Below are 19,169 nucleotides of genomic sequence, written 5' to 3' on the forward strand. Positions count from 1 at the left end.
CTACCCTGCAGGGACCTAAACAGTGAGAGGACAGGTAGTCGTGCACACAGAGCCACCACACAGAGAAGTCTGGAGAAATCTGGGTCCATCTGATTTGACCTGAGCTGAATTATCATCCCTGTTCCAGAAAGTAAAGGGTGATATGGAAGTGAGTAGATAGTCTGGGACGATATGGAGCAGGGGCTGTTCTCCTGCTCATTTTTTGGAACAGACACTAACCAGAGAACTAACAGCACTGATATCCCTAATATGACTGCAGGCTGCCTTACAAGTGTCATTGTGCTGGACTGCTGAAGCTCTGGGCACTTGAGGTAAAACCTGAAGCATCTTGGAATTACTGACTTCAAGAGATTACTAAAAAGGCTGTGTCACCTGATAGCTCTTCCAGCCAGTGTCTCAGGGTGAAAAATCCCACAAGTAAGGCATTAGAGGAAGCTCTAAACTTCTAGAAATTCTCATCAGAGATGTCTTTGCTAGGCACAATCCTCTGCAGTTCAGATCTCATTTGAAGACACTGAAGGATAATGTTGTGTTGTGCTTTCCCACATCACCTTCTCTGACTGAGACACGGTCAGATAAAGCTAGCAACAACAATAACAACTGCCTCTGTCCCTTGCGGACATCTGCCACAAGTCTGAAGGGATTTACAAGGTTTTTGGCAGCTCCTCCATTTCAGAGATGGCTGCTATAGCTATACATATTTGCATTTCAATTTACACGGCAAGAAAGAAATTGAAGCATATTCATAGCCTTGGTCATCATGTGTTATATGACTATTACACCTACATGGGACCTAGAAGTAAAAAAAATCCAACTTCTACCATGTATATGGCATGGGCCACTGGAAACTTATTGTCTTTATACTCCAAACTATCGCCTGGTAACTTCTAAGTAAGGTGCAAAGTGCTGATTGCACTAACCATTCACTATTTCTTACCTTACATTCCCAGAGGTAAAAAACATTGCAACTGAAAGCAGGGCCTTCACATTTGCAACACATTTCTCCCACTCCAAGCCTCCTCCAAAAAATGTCTTAGAGCAAATCTAGCACCAGGCAGTACGTGCTATAAAATGTTTTCCTCAGAGCAGCCTCTGCCTTACAGTAAAATGTGAAATCATGGGCTCACAGGACAGATTTTTAAAGTCACTCCATGGAAGTTCATTAGGAATTAGGCACCAAGGCATGTCTATGAATCCTGTTTGGCAAAGAGTTTGCGTATTTGGTTGTGTAAAACATTTTTCAAGGCCTGATCTTCACTCAGTGGGTTTGCCATTTTTCCTTTTGTCTGCAGGTTGTGTAATAAGGGGAATGGATTTCTTTTCCTGCATCTCAGCCACTGTAAATGCTCTAGTTTCCTTCAACTAGACACCACACTTTTCCCATCAGAACAAAATAATTTATAAATTCAGATTCTTGCAGTTGTCTCTTCTGTTTGGGCTAAAAGGTTTTGGAAGCTTGATCTGAAACACAACAAAGATAAAATGATGATTCACCTACTTGTATTCACAGCTTGTTTTACTTATCATTGCTATAGCTTAACTTCTCCCAGCAACACTCAAATATGTTCAGATAAAGCTGACATTGTGCCATTACTATCTTTTATTATTCTGCTTAATAAATATGTTTATTCTTACTGGGGCCCAGTTACAAAATGGTGATGCAGATAAATGTGCATACCAAGGTCAGAGGTTTTTAAACTGCTTGGGTCACTTTGGGGTATGAAAAAGGAATTTTCTTCTACAACATTCAGGATGGCAGCTGTTGTCAGTATTGTTGTTACTAACTTTGTGCCCAGAAAGACCCAGTAAGCGACAGATTGTTAATGATTATGTAGGGTGATCATCTTTCAAATGTTTCCAAAGTATGTTTTTATTACTATTGGTATCATTCATTGTTGTGTAAAATAGCACCAACCAGATTTCAATCTCATCACTCACAAACAGATTTTGCTGGGAAGTAACGGAACTGCTTAGTGCAGATAAAGCACCAGATCCCTTACTGGTGGGGAAAAGGTATAATTCTCCTATTTGAATTTGGTGTAGAAATATTTACCTTCAATCATGAAATATGAAGGCTAGCATTACTACAAACCTTTATTTCTGCATATCTTCTGATATTCCAGCAAGAACAAGGCGTTTCAAACAATGGCCCCAGTGTTGTAAATGCTTATGCAGTGGTTGAATTTTAGACATGTAGGCAGTCCAACAAAGTTCAGCAAAGATAGGAATACGCAAGTAAAAATGATACTTAGAGAAAAAAAAACAAATAAAAAATCTATTCTCAGGGATACAAGTTAACAATGATATTACTATGGTAAGAACATTTCCTTGGCTTACATCAGAAAGCTGGTTTATAGGAGTATTGCTCACAGTTATCACCATATCTTTCATGTAGTTTTCTGGAAGTAATCCCACAATAGAAGTGCAATACACATTTCTATGAGATAAATAGGCCTCTCTTTTCTCTACATGCTCACTTCCATTTTTCGTTTCAGCCTGGTGTGCATGTTGGGAGTGATTCAGGGTCCTGGTGATGGTGGCGGGTGCTCAAACAGATAGCAAGTTCTGCTCAACCCTGTGGCAAAGAGAGAATGGGGGTGAATACCGAAGCTGAGTCAATGTGCTGGGAATTTAGTGGGAATATGTCAGTATCAGAAAACCGGTGGTTGGAGATGCTTCTGAGCTCTAGAGTGGGCTATTTTAAGTTCGAAGAACAAATTGTACCTGACCTCAGAATTATCCTGCAGGTTGGGACACTGTTCTGCAACGCACGACGGGGCTATCAAGTGCTGAGAATGGGCATGCGAATACATTGGTGCTGGGCTTCAGATCCAGTCCTCTTTCGATACAATCCCCCTTCCTTACAGGCTGGCATCCCAATTGCTAGGCAATTGGGATGGATATGAAGGGGAGTAACAGGAGGAGGAGGAAACACTAGACCTCTCACTTGCTCTGTTTTTTTCTTGAAATTATTGAGAGGTCTCAATTTCATCCCAATATGGAATGGAAAACCGTTTGTTAACTTGAACATGTTCCTCAAATGGGAATAAATTGTTTTCTGCTCATTTCTATTCATGGTTCTTCATTCTTTCTATTTACAGGCATGTATTTTGGATTATAAAACCAGAGTCCAAACACCTTTGAATAATGTTTCTCCCAGGAGATGCTCTGTATTATCACCCACAGTCAATGCAGACAGAGGGCAGTGCTTTAAAAAAAAACATCCCACTGCCTGCCTTCCTTCATTTTCTGCAGTATTCCTTTGGCCTTCAACTAACACCGACCATTTAGGAAAAGGAAGAAAAACTGAAAGCCTGTCATAAATAATTATATAGTCCTGCAGTCCTCTCAGCAATGTTCAGTAGTTATTTTTGAAGCATGCCAGTGCTAATACACAATCGTTAAAGTGCTTCAAGTTATTTGCTTTTTGTGTGGCAGTGAATTTTTCCACTGATGTTTTTTATTAGATGAACACAATGCAACTGCCTGGGAGCCAAGAATATCCTGTATTCTAAGCCATATAAGACAAAGATTTGTCTGAGAGCTTGTTGTCTGAAGCATACTTGCCCAGCCCAAGACCCCCGCTGAAGTAATATTAGTAGGTAGACAACAAAAAAAGGGACAAATATATACTGATCAGATAATTGACACCTCTGTTGAATGAACTGGGGCAATAAGATTCATAGTTTGGTGATTTTATTAGATCAAGGCTATTGCTAATTAAGTAAGTAGCCATTGCAGCCAAGTGCTTCATCTTCTGATCATTTTTTTCTTGCTATTCTCTGGAATCCTCTGTCTCTTATTACATTGTTGGATGCAGATCTGGTTATAGTTATTCATGCCTTTGCTACCTTTAAATTAATCTAACATAATGCACTGCATGAGAACTGTCTGCCAAGACATTCTGGAAAATGTGCTGTTGCAGGATGTAGTTGCCCTTTTATCGAGCAGCAGAGAGAATTACCTTGGTGCTCCGTGATCAGCACTGTTGTTTCTTCATTTCCATGTGCCATTTAGAGTGTTGCTTTTAACCTGTGAAGCCGAAATGGGCCTTTGATAGCTAGTTAACTTAAGAGTCTGTCTCTGCTGTGCCATGCTATCTCCAGGAAGGACCAAAGTGAAAATATTTAAGTCTCTTATAATTACCATCAGAATTTGACATATGGTAAGCTTGACTTGACTAGTCTCAGCAACTGCTTTTAATGCCAAGATATGAAAGCTACAAGAAATTCAGCTGAACTGGAAAAATAGGGAAAAAAAAAAAAAAAAAAGAAAGGGAGAGTATGTATTATAATGCACTATTTTTACATCTAGATTACTTTCAACATTATGAGGAGTTAACAGATAGCACTATTATAGATTTTTTTGCCAGTTCATTTGATTTAATGAGCACAGAAAAGAAATACTATCAGTCTTGATTAGTCTTATCGGCTTTGAGAGGAGTAAAACTGCATAGAATTTTCTTCCTCATTAGCTGACTGAAAAACATTAGTAGGGATTTCAGGTTACCTCTGCAAGCAAATGAAATGATGTAGTGTGCCCCAACATTGCAGCTAGACTGGCAAAATGTTCTGTCTCACAAGCTTCAGGCTCCCCCACAAAGAAAGAATTCACTTCAAGAGACTTCAGCACTTGCAAAATGAGCCAGAGGATCAGAAGAAAATCCTATGCATCTTAAGAAATACTCTGTTTGGATAGACAAATACCATATACAAAGTATTTGTGAAATAGGTATTTGAAAAAAACTCTGTTCATTTCCGATTTTGGCCAGCCATGCAAATAACATGTTCAGATGAATGGGTCCAAACTGTTGCACCTTCACTCCACCCACACAGTCTAAAGTGCATTAGGCATTTTAAACCTAGTAGGACAAAATAGTTGAGCTACATGGCATTCAGTCAGATTGGTGTTTGGGCAGAATAGACACGTAACCATCTATACCTGTCTGTGTAGGTGTATCCTTAATTCGTTTACGTGCAAACACTTGGGCAAGTGAAGTGCAGATAGCAGAAGAATTTCAAGGTTCAAATAAATGTATAAAGGTATTCTCATAAGAAGTGCCACTGGGGAAAAGAAAGGATCAGTCATACAAAGGACTTATAAGGATTTATTGAACAATTACAAATAGTTATGGTAACTTGCCAACAGGAAGAGGTGTTTCTTGACGTAAGAAATTAGCACATCCAAACAGACAGAACATAAACAATTTCACATGAACCCAAGGCTATCATACAGATTCTACACAAAATTAGGAACAAACTGGGAGCTAAATTTATTGGCTGAATTCTTTACAGATCAGTTATAGTGCAAGATATCATGAAAGGAAAAATTGGATTGTTGAGGATGGTGTGTGGCATTTGGAGCAGGTACAGGAAGAGGAGTAATAAAGAGTGGAAGGTCAGAGTATCAGAGGTCTTATGAAGAACATCAGAATGGTAGATATTGGCAAGTAGTTCGGGTCAACTTCTCCCAGCTGCTTCAAACACAAATGGAAATAATTACCATTATTTTATTTTATTTTAATTGAATTTTATTTCATTTTTAGAGATTAGGTTAAAATTCTGGCTACAGTTTAACCTTTTTTTTTTCCCAAAATGAATGTTGATCATTACATATGAGCAATAGAAAATGTGACTGTGTGGGCTGGCTATAACGAAGCTCGGATTTTGTGTTCATTCATCACAAGATGTAAACCTTAAGTGCATCTGTCATCTATTTCAAGATCTTTTTTTCTTACGGATAGCTTTAAGGGTGATTGAGCTAATGAGGATCTCTGTACAAAATCTTCAGGGAAGCAAGTACATAGAGGCTTCAAGGTGATAGCTCTGTGCTGGGCTCAGGCATGACAGAAAAGTTACAGGAAAGTTGGGATTTACCTTAGATAACTTTAGTCATGCACTCCTTAGCATACAACTTAAGATGGTAGTCAGGGCTCTCTCTATAGCTGCTACAAGGAAATTCCTCTATTATGATGGGAAGAACTGGCATATGAATGTGCCTATCCCTCTCCATATAACATAGAGAAAACCTAAATATTAGCTCCCGTGAGACACTTAACTCATAAATGTCTGAAATTGGATAACATGTCTTGCCTTAGGAATACAACAAAAATCTTCAGACTTGCTTTGGGTAGAGCCTCCAAGGAGCTCAAGAAGAGAGAAACATACAGATCCTGCTAACAGCTGCCTGAGGTCCAAACGTTAGTATGTAAAACTGCGGTCTCAGGCACGAGGCTCTGTCCCTCCTCCCTAGAAAAGGAAATGTATGGTAATAAAAGTCTCCATGTAGTCTGAGCTGATCTAAAGCTCTCTAGTCATTTGTTGCTTATATGTAATTACTATTAGCCTCAACCCAACAAGCAAGGCATAAGCTCGAACACGGGCACACGTAGGAATTAGCACAGGGTATAGGGACTTGTATTCATATTCTCTGTGCAAACAGCTGAAGCGGTTTAAGGAAATGCCTTCTCGGCTGTTTGCTTACCGGAAGTTTACTGTTCCTGTGGCAGCGCTGATGGAAAAGAGCATGTACGTGTTAGTGGCTCCCACTCACAGACCTGCATCTTAATGCAACACTGCTTTTATTAATGGTTTCAGCTAAGATATTGGACCCTGATGTGGCCATCAGGGAGATGTGGATATGAATTGAATTCTTCTGATGCTGTCATGAGGAGGCAGAAGGACAGGGTAAGCAGCGGAAGTCTCTAAATTCATAGCCCAACATCCACCAGAGATGCTTTATGAAAGCCCTAAATCAGTGCAAAATTTGATTGTTCATCTTCAAAAGTCTTTGTCATTCATCTGAAGCTTCTGTAATCACAACAAAGGTTTGCTTATGTAAGGGACACACTTTCTGCTAGACTGAGTTCTTGAAGGTAACAGGGATTTAAATACGTAAGTGGGAATTAAATACCTGTCTCCTACTGACTTTTAGTGGGACCTGGCTGCCTGATTGTATTTTGCACCTTTGAAAGGTTTCTCTGTGGATTTCAGTGCACTGTCTCTTTTGCATACATCTCTCTGTGATGTCTTTAGCCCTCCCCTAGAAATTGCTGTGCTATTTTTTGCATATTCATATATCTATCTGTATCACTCCACTTTAGAGAGGCCAACTGTTCCCTCTGTTTTCATATGAAGATAGAATGAATCAGTGTTACTTCCACCCGTATTCTTGTTCTCTCAAATGCTTTCACAGATGTACTAGGAACATGAAGTTCTGTGGTCTATAACAGTAATACCCCAGACTAGGCTGTTTTCAGGAACCACTCTTTAGGGTACTGTGCAGTTATAAGTAACTCAGAGCTAGTAGGAGTGATAGCATGTTGCATGAGGAAGCATCCCAGGAGGATGCTCAGATGATAGTAAATCTTTAAAAGGAAAAATTTTCACAGAGGCAAATGGAGTCTGCAAAAATGCAGGCTTCTAGACATCTAATTTGCTCCTGTGAAAGAAAGAAAGTTACTCTCTCTTCAACAGTGGACAGTCAGACTAGTACTCTGTAGATGACTATAAAGTAACTACTAATTGAAATACTAGGTCTTTTCAGCATATTGTGTACATTTTAGCTTGCTGTTGGAAAGACTGATACAACTCTGTATATTATTTCTCCCTCAGACTAGAAGTCTAGCATGCATTCCTAGGTATAAGGAGATTGCTGCTCTGTATCCAGCTTGCTCTGGAAGTGAGTTCACATTACAGCATCGCTGCACATCACTTGCACTAGCTCAGCACAGGTATCAGTGTGAGCTCAGACTAGAGCAACTAATTAAATCCATATTCCTAATGAGAAAAAAGAATGAGAAAAGGACCGAAAATAATAAAGTACAGTGGCCTGGCAAAGTCAGGAGGAAGGGAATGGTCTTCAGCTGGTGGGCTTTTAACCTATGCAAGACTAAGCATTTTTCCTTGATGTTCCAGTAATAATAATATCAGCAACAGTATTAACAAGAATAAAGAAAAGGAAGATCATGTAAGTCTTCCTTATATGCAAGACACAGTCAGGCTCCACCAGCTGTGCTGGCTTTCTTCCTACATCTGGGCTCCCAAATGGATAACAAGAAAACTCTGAGAAAACTATTTTAAGAGGTCTGGCACCAAGCAGAAGGGGGGGGGGGGGGGGGAGAAAAACCCACAACTCTCCACTTCTTTACTGAAATCAGAATCTGTTGAAAGCATTTCTGTTTGGCTGCCACAGTTCACCAAGCAGTCTAATGTGCCAGCTATTAGTACCCAGCAGAGAGCATATTTGCAGCTATTCAGCAAAACAATCACATGTCCTTAGCCAAAGCAAGAGGGATTAGCTGCTGAACACTGGAGCTGATGAAGAGCAGGGCTATTAAAGCAAGTTATATATATGTATATATATATATAAAAGACTGATTTTTGTTATTATTTTTTTAAACCTAATGGATAACATTTACAACTGGAAAGAATGAGTCAGAGTGTGCTGTGTCAGCATGGGGTCTTTATAGTGTTTTCATCTTACTTTTCCTTCTTCCTTGTCTAGGACCATTCTGTTTTGTTGATCTGTAAGTTGTAGTTTCCTTGCAGTGCTGGGGAATGAGTGCATGCATGTGTACGTGCATGTGTATAAGTAGTGACCATAGCTCAGCAGTCTGAAAGTAAGGAACAAAACTGCCCGACTCAGAGAGAATATCTGTACGGAAAAGTGAGACTACTTTACAGTGCTGGGACCTCCTAGACATGTTATTGCTGCCAAAGTGTTATTGCTGCCAAACGTGGTAGTGATGTGAGTGTGGGAGGCAACCACCCACTTGCTAGTGAGGACAAAATGGACACAGCTCAGACTCTGTAACCACTAATCTCATCCAAATAGCTTTAAAAACACTGAACTGTTTGTCCTTTTGTAGCACATGCACAAATATAATCCATTTGCTACAGAGCTTCTCTATTTGTAATAACATATCTCTAGCATGTTACTGAGAAGCGAATTTATAATAGTTGTTGCAATGATATTAGCGTTTGGTTACCCCAGAAACAACATACCTGATTCCAAATTCTGGTTCCAGAAAGGTCTTTCTATATTGCAAGAGCAGCCTCTTATCATTTCCCAATCAGAAATCACTGAGGATTCCTGGTCTAGAAGAGTCCTGGGCTGATATAAAATCAACATTGTTTTACAACAGCTTTTCTTAGCCCACAGCATCATGTCACCTGGTTCTCTTTAGGACAAGCAAATTCCTGCTAGTAGTATAATCCCTAAGACCCATGCAAAGCCATATAACATAGCCAGGGCCGCTGCAGCTTGCGCCGAGGGTTGGTCCCCCCACGACTTCTCTAGGTCGCAGGAAGGTGTGAAGCATGCAGAGAACCTTTTCCTCTCTTTTCCCACAGCAGATATAGGTCATGCTCAGCACAGCTGAAAATTGAGCCCTCAGGCAGCGAGCTATAATGAATTCACTAGATTAGGCAGTGAAAGCCGTCGTGAACAAAACAACCAGCTGGCTCAAGAATATTTTGTGTTAATGTGAAAATGCTACAGGAGGGGGGGAAATAGGCTTCAAAACTGCCCCCTTTAATTCCTTGGAAGATTATCACTGACTTTTGTATGAATTGTTATTGTTGTGAAACTGAGAAGAAATATAGTATTTACCTCCTGTATGGAGTGTTGTATGTTGTAGTCATTTAATTAACAATGTCTTCTTGAGAGAATGTGATGCACCTTGGTAAAAGATGGTTCATCCAGGAATTGTATCTGAAGATTTAGGATGCCACTTTTATTTATTTTTTTTTTTTAAACAGTGAATATTGGAATCCAGCCCACTGTTTAGTTCTTTAAAGATATCTTTTTAAAAACTCTGGAGAGATAAATACACTTAGGAATATTAATAATCATTTTTTTCTAAAGAATGTGGAGAAGTAAAGCAGCGTACAGAGGTAGCAGAGTTCCAGAATCAGAAATTGAAAAGGTACTTTGTCACTGGATCTCGAGTAATATTTTCAGCGTATATTAGCGTGAGAATGGACTCCAGCCCATTGTTTTGCTTTTGTCCTATGTCTTATGGGTTATGTCGAAACTCTGTGCTTTAAAAGTTGTGTTGTTTTTCCTTTAGCTGAGAGATGTCTTTTCATATGTGAGCCAACCCACCCGCATTCCTTTCCTGTGATTATCCTCAAGAAATGGTATGAAAAGTCCATACAATGTGCATACACGATAGTGTCCCATCTACACTGGAAGCCCAGTTTCATTTGATTAATAGTTTTCCTTCCTTTTCAGTTCCCAAGTAATGTGTATTCCCATGAGGGGCGTTTGGAAAATGCATGGCAATTCCTGCATTGGAGGAATCTCTCCTATGGATGCCACTCTTACCACGAAAAAGAAGAATGTAAAAACAGCTACACATTTGGCATTTGAAAGAGTGAAAGACAATACTTGGGAATTCTGATACGGCATTGCCCTTACAATCTCTTAAGGAAATCCACCGTAAAATACAGTATGTGCTGAGTGCAGGCCTGGCCTCCTAAATATGGATGGCTTTTGGCTTCAGCTATTTAGAAATCCCCAGAACAGGTGCCAGACTACATCACCCTACTAGCTGCTTTCCATAGCTGAAGGTCAGTAATAGTTAACATGGACAGGAATTTGGATAGCACATCTCATAGTTCAAGAACAGGATAATTGCCCTAAAACACCAGTGCATTCTTACCTCAGAAAACCTCAAGTGCAGTGCAGCTTAGTTTTGCTTTGACATGGAAGCAGTTTACAGCTTATAAGGAAAATATATTAGTCTTTCATATCAATGTTAATTTATGCCACATTTCCTATCTATTTATAACTCAAACATTCTAAATTAGAACTATTAGATGCAAATATATTATAATCTAACAGAAGGCAAAATATTCCATAAATCTGATTTGATTAAGGGAAATATTCATTTGTATACGGCTGACTAATGGTTCTACAGTTGCAATTTCAGAAACATATTTTTCTGAAAGAACTGCTGACAGCCCATGTTAAACTTTGAAGATTAGTATGTTTAGACATAATTTTGCTCCCATTTGAATCCTACTTTGTTGTCTCCTTGTTTCTTATTGTTGTCTTTGTTTCTTAGAACACTTGCAAAAATGGAGAATTTTGGTTACTTGAAAGCTTTTTGATCTCCTATTTATTTACCACCTGCAATTATAACTCTTTCTTGGTGACATCACCCATTGACTGCCATGAAAAGAATTATGATAAATAGCTGAATAAAGAATTATTGACATCAAGTGGAAAATAACCAGCTGGAACCGATGAACTCTCAAAAAGCCTGTTTTCATGCAAGAATCAGAAATAAGAAAGAATACAACAGGAGAAATATAGAAAATACTCTCTATAAACTCGCAGTGCAAAGAATCAAAAATCTTGCAAAAGTAGTTAATAATGCAAAATTAACTATCTAAACCGGCCAGAGATAAAGAACTCTTACAAATATGAATATAACATTAGTGATATTATATTTCAAAAAACGTAAACTAGTATAGCACTTGTTGTTTCTTTTTCTTCCAAACCCACTTAAATTCTGTCTGGGTACACTTTTTGAAACCTCCTTTGTCATAACTGAATTTTGTTCTGGCAGTCAGAAACAGCATAGATGTATGACAGGTCTCTAATTCCAGTTGGTTTGCCTTTTTGCCCTTTTCTTTATTCCTCAGACTATCATGTGCAACTATCATGTGTGCTCTCTGTGCACAATATTTAAGTCCAGATTGTCACTAGGTTTCAATCATTATAACTCTCTTAATGTGAATGGAGCTGCATTTGAACTGTGTAATTCAAGAATCTTTTTTTTTTTTTTTTTTTTTTCAGAAACAAGTACTACTGCTATGTATGTACTACTGCTTCTTTGTATAAGATGAAGTCATATTGACCTTAAGCACAGGCCTTAGTCATATTTACTAGAAGGACATAGAAGTATACATTACCATCCAATTTCCTCTTTTAGAGGTGAAATGTTGTTTAATAAGGATTAAAAAGCAATTGTTCTGGGCTTTGAGGCTTTGCCACTCTTGCAGTGCTTCGTAGTATCACAGTGCAAAACGAAGGCAGGAATGTAGCATGTATGTACACTTTCCACTGTACATTGAACTTACATACCTTAGTACTTCAGAGTCGAGATGATGCAGATGCATTCTCTGGTTCAAAAGCAGTTGCCCTCTGGAACAATTTCACAGGTGCTCCTAGTACAAAACTAGTAACTGAAATCTAGAATATTCTTGTATAGCTTATATTTATTGTGAACTCATCAAAGCTACTGTGAGTTTACACCATTGCAAAAGAGCACTGTGTATGCTCTTATCCCCAGGGGTCTGAGTCTATTTTGGCGTGGAATGGTATTTTCTGAAAACCGTTGAATTCTGCAGTATGAACCAACCAAATCAGATATTGTTTAAAACAAACCTTTTGAGAGTTCAGGCAGAGAGTATATACAAACAAGATGGCAGAAATGGTGTGTTCTTCTTCTGGTATATCCCCAGTCTTCTGAGAATCTTATTCATAAAGCAAGATCCATCTTTCTTTTCTTTTCCATCCATCTTTTCTTTTTTAGAACCTTTTGACTGATCTTGTAAGAGACATATTTTGTATATAATCCTTTAAAAATATCATAACACTGCCTTTGCCTTTCTTGATCTTTGAATTGATAGCTTCTGGCTGGGTAAGAAACTGGCAAATACATTTTGCATCCAAGCCAATTCTCTCAGAACTGTCAGAAGTGACTTTTCACATGGAGCATCACTTATGTGACATTTATGGCTCCTGTCAAACATGGGCAAAGACATGCCCAAGAGCACCATTCTTATCTTTCTGAGAGGACTAACCTCACAGTCAGTCCTTTACCCAAGAAGCCAAATATTTTGTAGCTTGGTAGATTTTTCTGTCACCCCTCTTATTTAAAATTATATGTATAGACACTAAAGTGAACTGTAAGATCTTTACTATCAATACACTGGTGTCACTCGTCTTTGCTTCATAGCACGCAGATGATGTAGCTCCTCAGCTTTCTTCATGCTGAGTTAAGATGATTCCTTGGGTGAGAGCTTCATACCTAAAGCAAAGCTGGGAGAAGCTGACAGATTGAGAAAAGTACAGGCTGTGACTGAAGAAGAAATTTTGGCTACTTCCCTTTAGCTAGGTTTATGATCTTAGGGTATCTTGTTGCACCTTTGGCTACACCATGATATCGTGGCAGCAATAGTAGCTAGGGTATTTTGTTTTCTTCTGTTCTCTCATTTATGAACGTGTCTATAAATGCAGACTTTCTCTGATTTTACTTATCTGGAGTTACTAGTTGTAGAATCCAAGTTTTAAAACCATTTGAAACTTCAGTAAGAATAAAATATGGTTTCCTTTCTACTCCTTGTCTTTTACCGCACTGGTGTTCAACAGGTCTACTAGTTTCCAGTTCAACTGTAGATGAACATTAGATTACTGGCTTTGTAGTTCACTGTACCTGAGAGAGAGAGAGAGATGAAGTCTTACAAGGCAACAGGTAGATCACCCGTGGAACACATGCTTGTGGTCCTTATGTTTGGATTTCTGGATGGATGAAATTCTACCACGAAATGCTCTTTAGTTACTGTGCTGATTTGCAGTGAATACTACAGATATAAGCTTTAATAATCTCACCTTTTTATTTATAGAAAAATTGTATAGCTGTAAGCTCAGTTTTTACTCATTGGGAAGTATTTGTTGATAATTGTGTCAGTTTAGATTTATTTACAAAGAGAATTCTTAAATAAAGTATGCACTCATTCAGAACATTTTTGACAAGTACACTATATAAATTGATCTAATAATTGCAGAAATTACATAACTGTTGTAGCTATTAAAAGTTTACTGGAAAATGTCCATATAACGGGTAGTACAGAAAGCAAGGCATGATTACAGGCACAGTCATCTGAAGGTCTCACTTTAATCATTTGTGCTATTAGAGAAGATAATATTACTTCATTCGTCAGTGTGGGGGGATTAAGCTATTTCACAAGCTGATGCAAACACAGTTAGCTCTAATAATTTATTGGGTTCAGTCCTTCACTGTTATGCAATGACACATAGCTGTTTTACCAGGTCAGAGAGTGCTTTTCTCTTTAGTTCAGGTTAAGTGTATGTTATAATCTCTGTATTAGTTTTCCTGTACTGAACACACATTCTTTATAAATGTTTTAGCAATACATTCAGAAAATAGGTTGCATGGCTTGTCAGTTTTTATACTCAATCATAGTCTGGTGCTGTTTAGACAAGATGAGGACTGAGTAAGTGTTCTCCCATTGAAAAATGAGAGAATGAAAAATTGTCCAAGAACTCACTTCCTTTAATAATTTTTATTAAGACTTTTCTGCTAAAGTATCTCTTCAGAGCTTAGTAGCGTAGATGGAAGCATAAATGAAGCCAAGTTTTACAGTATAGGCTTGTTCCAAAGATTAGCAAATTCAATAGCAGACTTTTCAGTGATTCCACTGGATTTAACATCATAGCTTCAATGCAAAATTTGTTTCACTGTAATTTAAGGCATGAGGAGACAAGACAAGCATTTTGAATGTATTTCTTTTGATTGGAAGGCATTGTATCCAGTGACTGTATTTTTAGCACCCGTGAATCAGGTATCTTCTTTCAGCACCGTATTAACCTCTACTACTGATATTTCCATCACATTTGTATCTATAAAAAGACAGAAGTTTTCAATTAAAAAAAAAAAAAAAAGAATACTTGAATATAAATAATGGAGACTGCTCTGCTAACTGACCTGAGTGTCAGTTTGAAGAGATGGCCAGATCTCCAAAATTTTAGAGTTCAGGTTCAGATTGGATAAACATCCATGAGAACAATCTTTCTTATCAGATTCCAGCACTTCCACTTGGCATCTCAGCTGGAAATACCAGAAAAAAAGCCTTTCTTTCAAGAGTACGGTCATTTCCAGCTCTAGTCCCTGGTGGAAATCAGAAGTGCCAAAGCACTTTTGCTTATAAAGGGTTCAATGTAAGTTCAGTTCCAAATATGAGCTAAGGGTTTCTTTTATTTCTCTTCCTTGAAGCTTGTGTGGGGGCTTAATATGTGAGTACTATATTTTTATTTTAAACCCTAACTGTTAACCAGGAGGGCCTTTGCTTCTAATTACTATCCGAGAATGTGACTCAAACTAATAGTTTTAAAAAAGACTACTGATTTTGCTCACATTAATTGTCAGGGTTTTTTGTGAAAAAAAGAAAGGAAATGGTTAAGGTACTGGATGGAACTTTCTATAAGTTAGTTATTAAGCCAAAGCCACCTCTTTTCCTCAAAATGCAGAGGAACCATCTTCTTCTACCTGAGGCGACTGAGCAGCAGTTGTTTACATCCCTACAGAATAATCTAATCACCACACTTCCACATAGTCTGGGAGTGGGAGGGAAGAGAGACTTTTTGACCACGTCTTTTGACCGCTTCTGATGAAGTTACTCCACTTTGAATAAAATAATATGAATTAGATGACAAGATTTAATACACATCTCTCTATATTCAGGCAAGTGATTAAGCTAAAAGAAAGACTTATTCTCAGTGTTTACTTCAATTAATATTTAAATGAGTGCATATAAAATAGAGCAGTTTCAGTGGGAGAGGTAGATCACAGCCTCCTGTCCAAAACATGCTACATCCCAATAGTAGACCGTGCTTGTGGAAAGCGTGAGTTCAACACCTCTGAAGCAGATGAGAGCTGTGAATTCAGGACTTTCACGATCCTTCTGAGTGCTTTAATGGGCAAAAGAGAAGAGGACACAACACCCTCTTTTAGCAATTTTTCTCTGTGTACAATGTCTGGTGCAGTAGTTATATTATGTATATTCCTAAATCCTGAGAGGATTTAAGTAGCTGTTTAGTTCATTCATAGAGCTGTGGTTTGGGTAGTACTGAACACACTGAGCAGTAGATATTGGAGGTGAAATTATTCTCAGTTATTCTTATTGTTAAGGAACTGATCTTAGCTGATTCTCCTCTGTAGTCAATAAAAGCACCATCGGGGGCTACTCATCCTACACACTGTAGGGCACCCATGAATTGTCCTTTTGAAATGTCTGTTGATATGAAATGTCCTTTTGAAATGTCTTCATAGCATGAACCTAGATATCTAGCTTTGGCTAAATTAACTCTGAGAATAACTGATAACAGTTTATCATTAAATACTAAGGAAGCCTATCTTCTAGAAGTGGATGCATTTATGAAAATTCAGACATCTATATTGTTTGGTAAGTGCTGCTGGAAGTTGTTGAAAATTAAAATTTTGAATGCCATTAACAAAAATAGGAAGCAGATACTGAATTTTTTTTGTTTGCGTAGCTCTTTCTTTGTACCTATTTGGTATCTGTCCTCCCTGGGCCTGAGTTCAACTCTATAGGTGCTGTTCTAAGGCAAATAAATAACAACACTTAATCTTCCTTGTAAAATGATTTCAGGTAAAAATGCTATATAACACTTCGAATTATTCAGAATATCATCTTTAAAGCCTTTGATAAAATTCAGAAGTGTATTTTTATGTCTTGATTTCCTTCTCACCCAAATATCCAAAGCAATATGCTTTGCTTGAATTTCATATAAATATTCAGATGGGCTGGCTGGGAAAGATGTCATGATTCATTTAAAAACTTTTTCATTGTTGCCTCCAAGTTAAAAGTGTTGGTTAGTATAAGAATATTGTAAAAGTTCCAACATATTTAATTCTTTTAACCATTCAAAAAAAAATCTCATTAAAAAAATCAGTAAAGCTCTCCATTCTTTATTTTGATTAATTCTTATATGGTGTTTTTAGTTCAAGAATCATAACTTTATCTAAAAACGGAGCACAGAAGAGTTTTGTGCTCTCACAGAATCGCAGAGAGAAACATAACATACATAGAAGATAGAATACAGATTTCCCTTATGGCTGATAAAAAGCATGCTTGTGTTACCAGACTCCTAAGACTATAATCAGGATGGATACTGTAATACATCGCTTTACACACTCATATGCCAATACAGGTAGGGATAGAAATGTCCATAGGACAGGCGGCATCTTGAGCTGCAAAGCTAGATAATCCATCTAATTTCTAATTCTGTTGTTTATATGTGGAGAAAGAGGTTAACTCATGATATGATGAAGCACTACTGCTCTGCGTAGATTAATTAAGATTTTCCTGCTACTTGAAACAGGAGAGCTGATGACGACAGTTACCAGAAGGTCATCTAAGGTAACACAGCTGCGTTTTGGCTCCATGCAGCATCCTTGCCTAGAAAGCAAGAGGCCTGGCTTACCTTCTCCCTGGAATTATTTTCTTGCTGTGTATGCTTTCCCTAATTCATTCAGGGAAACATGTGGATTGTACCTGTGAGCTGTCTGCACAGTTGAACAGCATGGAATTAGGCAACAAAAGTCGCTAACCCAGTTATCACAGTATTTCTCATTTCCTCCTGTGGATTTCAATTTCTTGAAGAGGGAAGACAATAAATAGTCTTTGAATATCAACATCATCGGGAGACATGTTCGGTATGGGCTGTATGCTGCTGTGCTTATAATCCTTGACCTAAACTGTGAGCTGGAGATGGAACGGACTCTTTGCAGTCTCTAAGTATCCATTTGGCTCACTCAAGGGCAAATTTATTGTAATGGTAGTTGATTCGCTGTCTGGAAAAAGTGAACTTCAGAGAAGGCCAGAGAAACAGAGCTGAAACACACATCTGTTCAGATTATAGCGCCGATGAAGTTTGTGAAATAATGCATTTTTCCCATAAAAAATCCCAATAGTGCCTTTCCTTTTGCTGAAAGTATGATTTTTCTCTAGAACTTAATTAATTGATATTTCTGTTTCATAATACACTCCTCCTATTACTAACATCATTGTCTACTGCACAATATGTGCATCAGGTGTTTCTTCTTTTTATAGACTGTTAAACAACTGTAGTGTGGCATTTACTATTTAATAAGACAGAGCACGTACTATCCATTGCTAATTCTTCTTCAAAGCAGCAGCTGAGGTGGGCGTATGTATTCATTTGCACATTTTCTGCTGCTCCTGCTGAGTGGTTTAGTTGCAATCTGCTAAACATGACAGGACTGCTGCACCTACGCAGCACATTACAGAAGTCATGGATACCTCAGGTGGGTATCTCTGCATGACCTCATGCAACGAACTCCATGTCATTATAAACACTTGGTGGCAGAGAGAAACAAGCTTCTTTCTGTCTCTACCCACTGTCTCACCCAGCACTACCTGTAGCAGACACATTAAATTGGCACTCTCGAAAACCTGCCTTATCATTGTGAATCCTGTTTCAACGTATTGTCTTTTTCTTCCCTTGTCTTTCATTTAGATAAGGCATTTATTTAAAATACACCCAGGAAACACTGGTTGTAAAAGAGAGATTTTTACTTACATCAAAAGACTGAACCTGGCAAAATGCAGATAACTGCAATATTTGCTTCTGCTACCCATCTGCTGCAGTATACCAGGCCTGAAGGATTTTAAGCATAACCTCTCTGCCAAGCAGATTGACATAACTGTGCTAAACTACTTGCTTAGAAAGAGTAAAATGAAACCAGAAATATCATTCTTAGCTGTTACCTAGACAAGATATTCAGAATTTTGCAGAAGTTCATGTGACAGTTCTCAACTATGCCTTGTTTTTCTCTGGGCAAATACTATTTGCATGAAAAATTCAGCACCATGGCACCCTTAATTCTGATTAAATCAAGCAATATAAGCGATTTCTAGTTCTAGAAAATATGGTCTTCTTCTTTTGCCTTCTGTTTGGAAATTATTTTGTGAGGCTTTTTTTTTCCTGAAGCATATTAGCACACTACATTTTCTGGTGATGTATCCGATGGTAATTTCCAAGACCACATAGGAACGGAAGCGAAGTGTGTACTGTTTGTTTTGATGGCTTATCCGGTCATCGCACAGTAAGCAGAGAGCTCATCCACTTACTGCTCTTCATGATGCGTTAACTACCACTGTGGCCACTTTGCGTGAGCGGTTTCACCTACAGAAGTGCGGAGGTTTCTCTAACCTCTTCCCTCACTAAGATCACGATATAGAAGAATGTATGAAAGGGTTATATAAAAATGAGCGTGTGGGGGATGCCTATGTTTTATATGGAATATAGCAGGAGAGCTTAGGCGCTTTATAACGATGTTTCTGTCCTCATGTTCACTTGAAGTGTCC

Source organism: Rhea pennata, chromosome 1 (assembly GCF_028389875.1).
Source record: "Rhea pennata isolate bPtePen1 chromosome 1, bPtePen1.pri, whole genome shotgun sequence".
Lineage (NCBI taxonomy): Eukaryota > Metazoa > Chordata > Aves > Rheiformes > Rheidae > Rhea > Rhea pennata.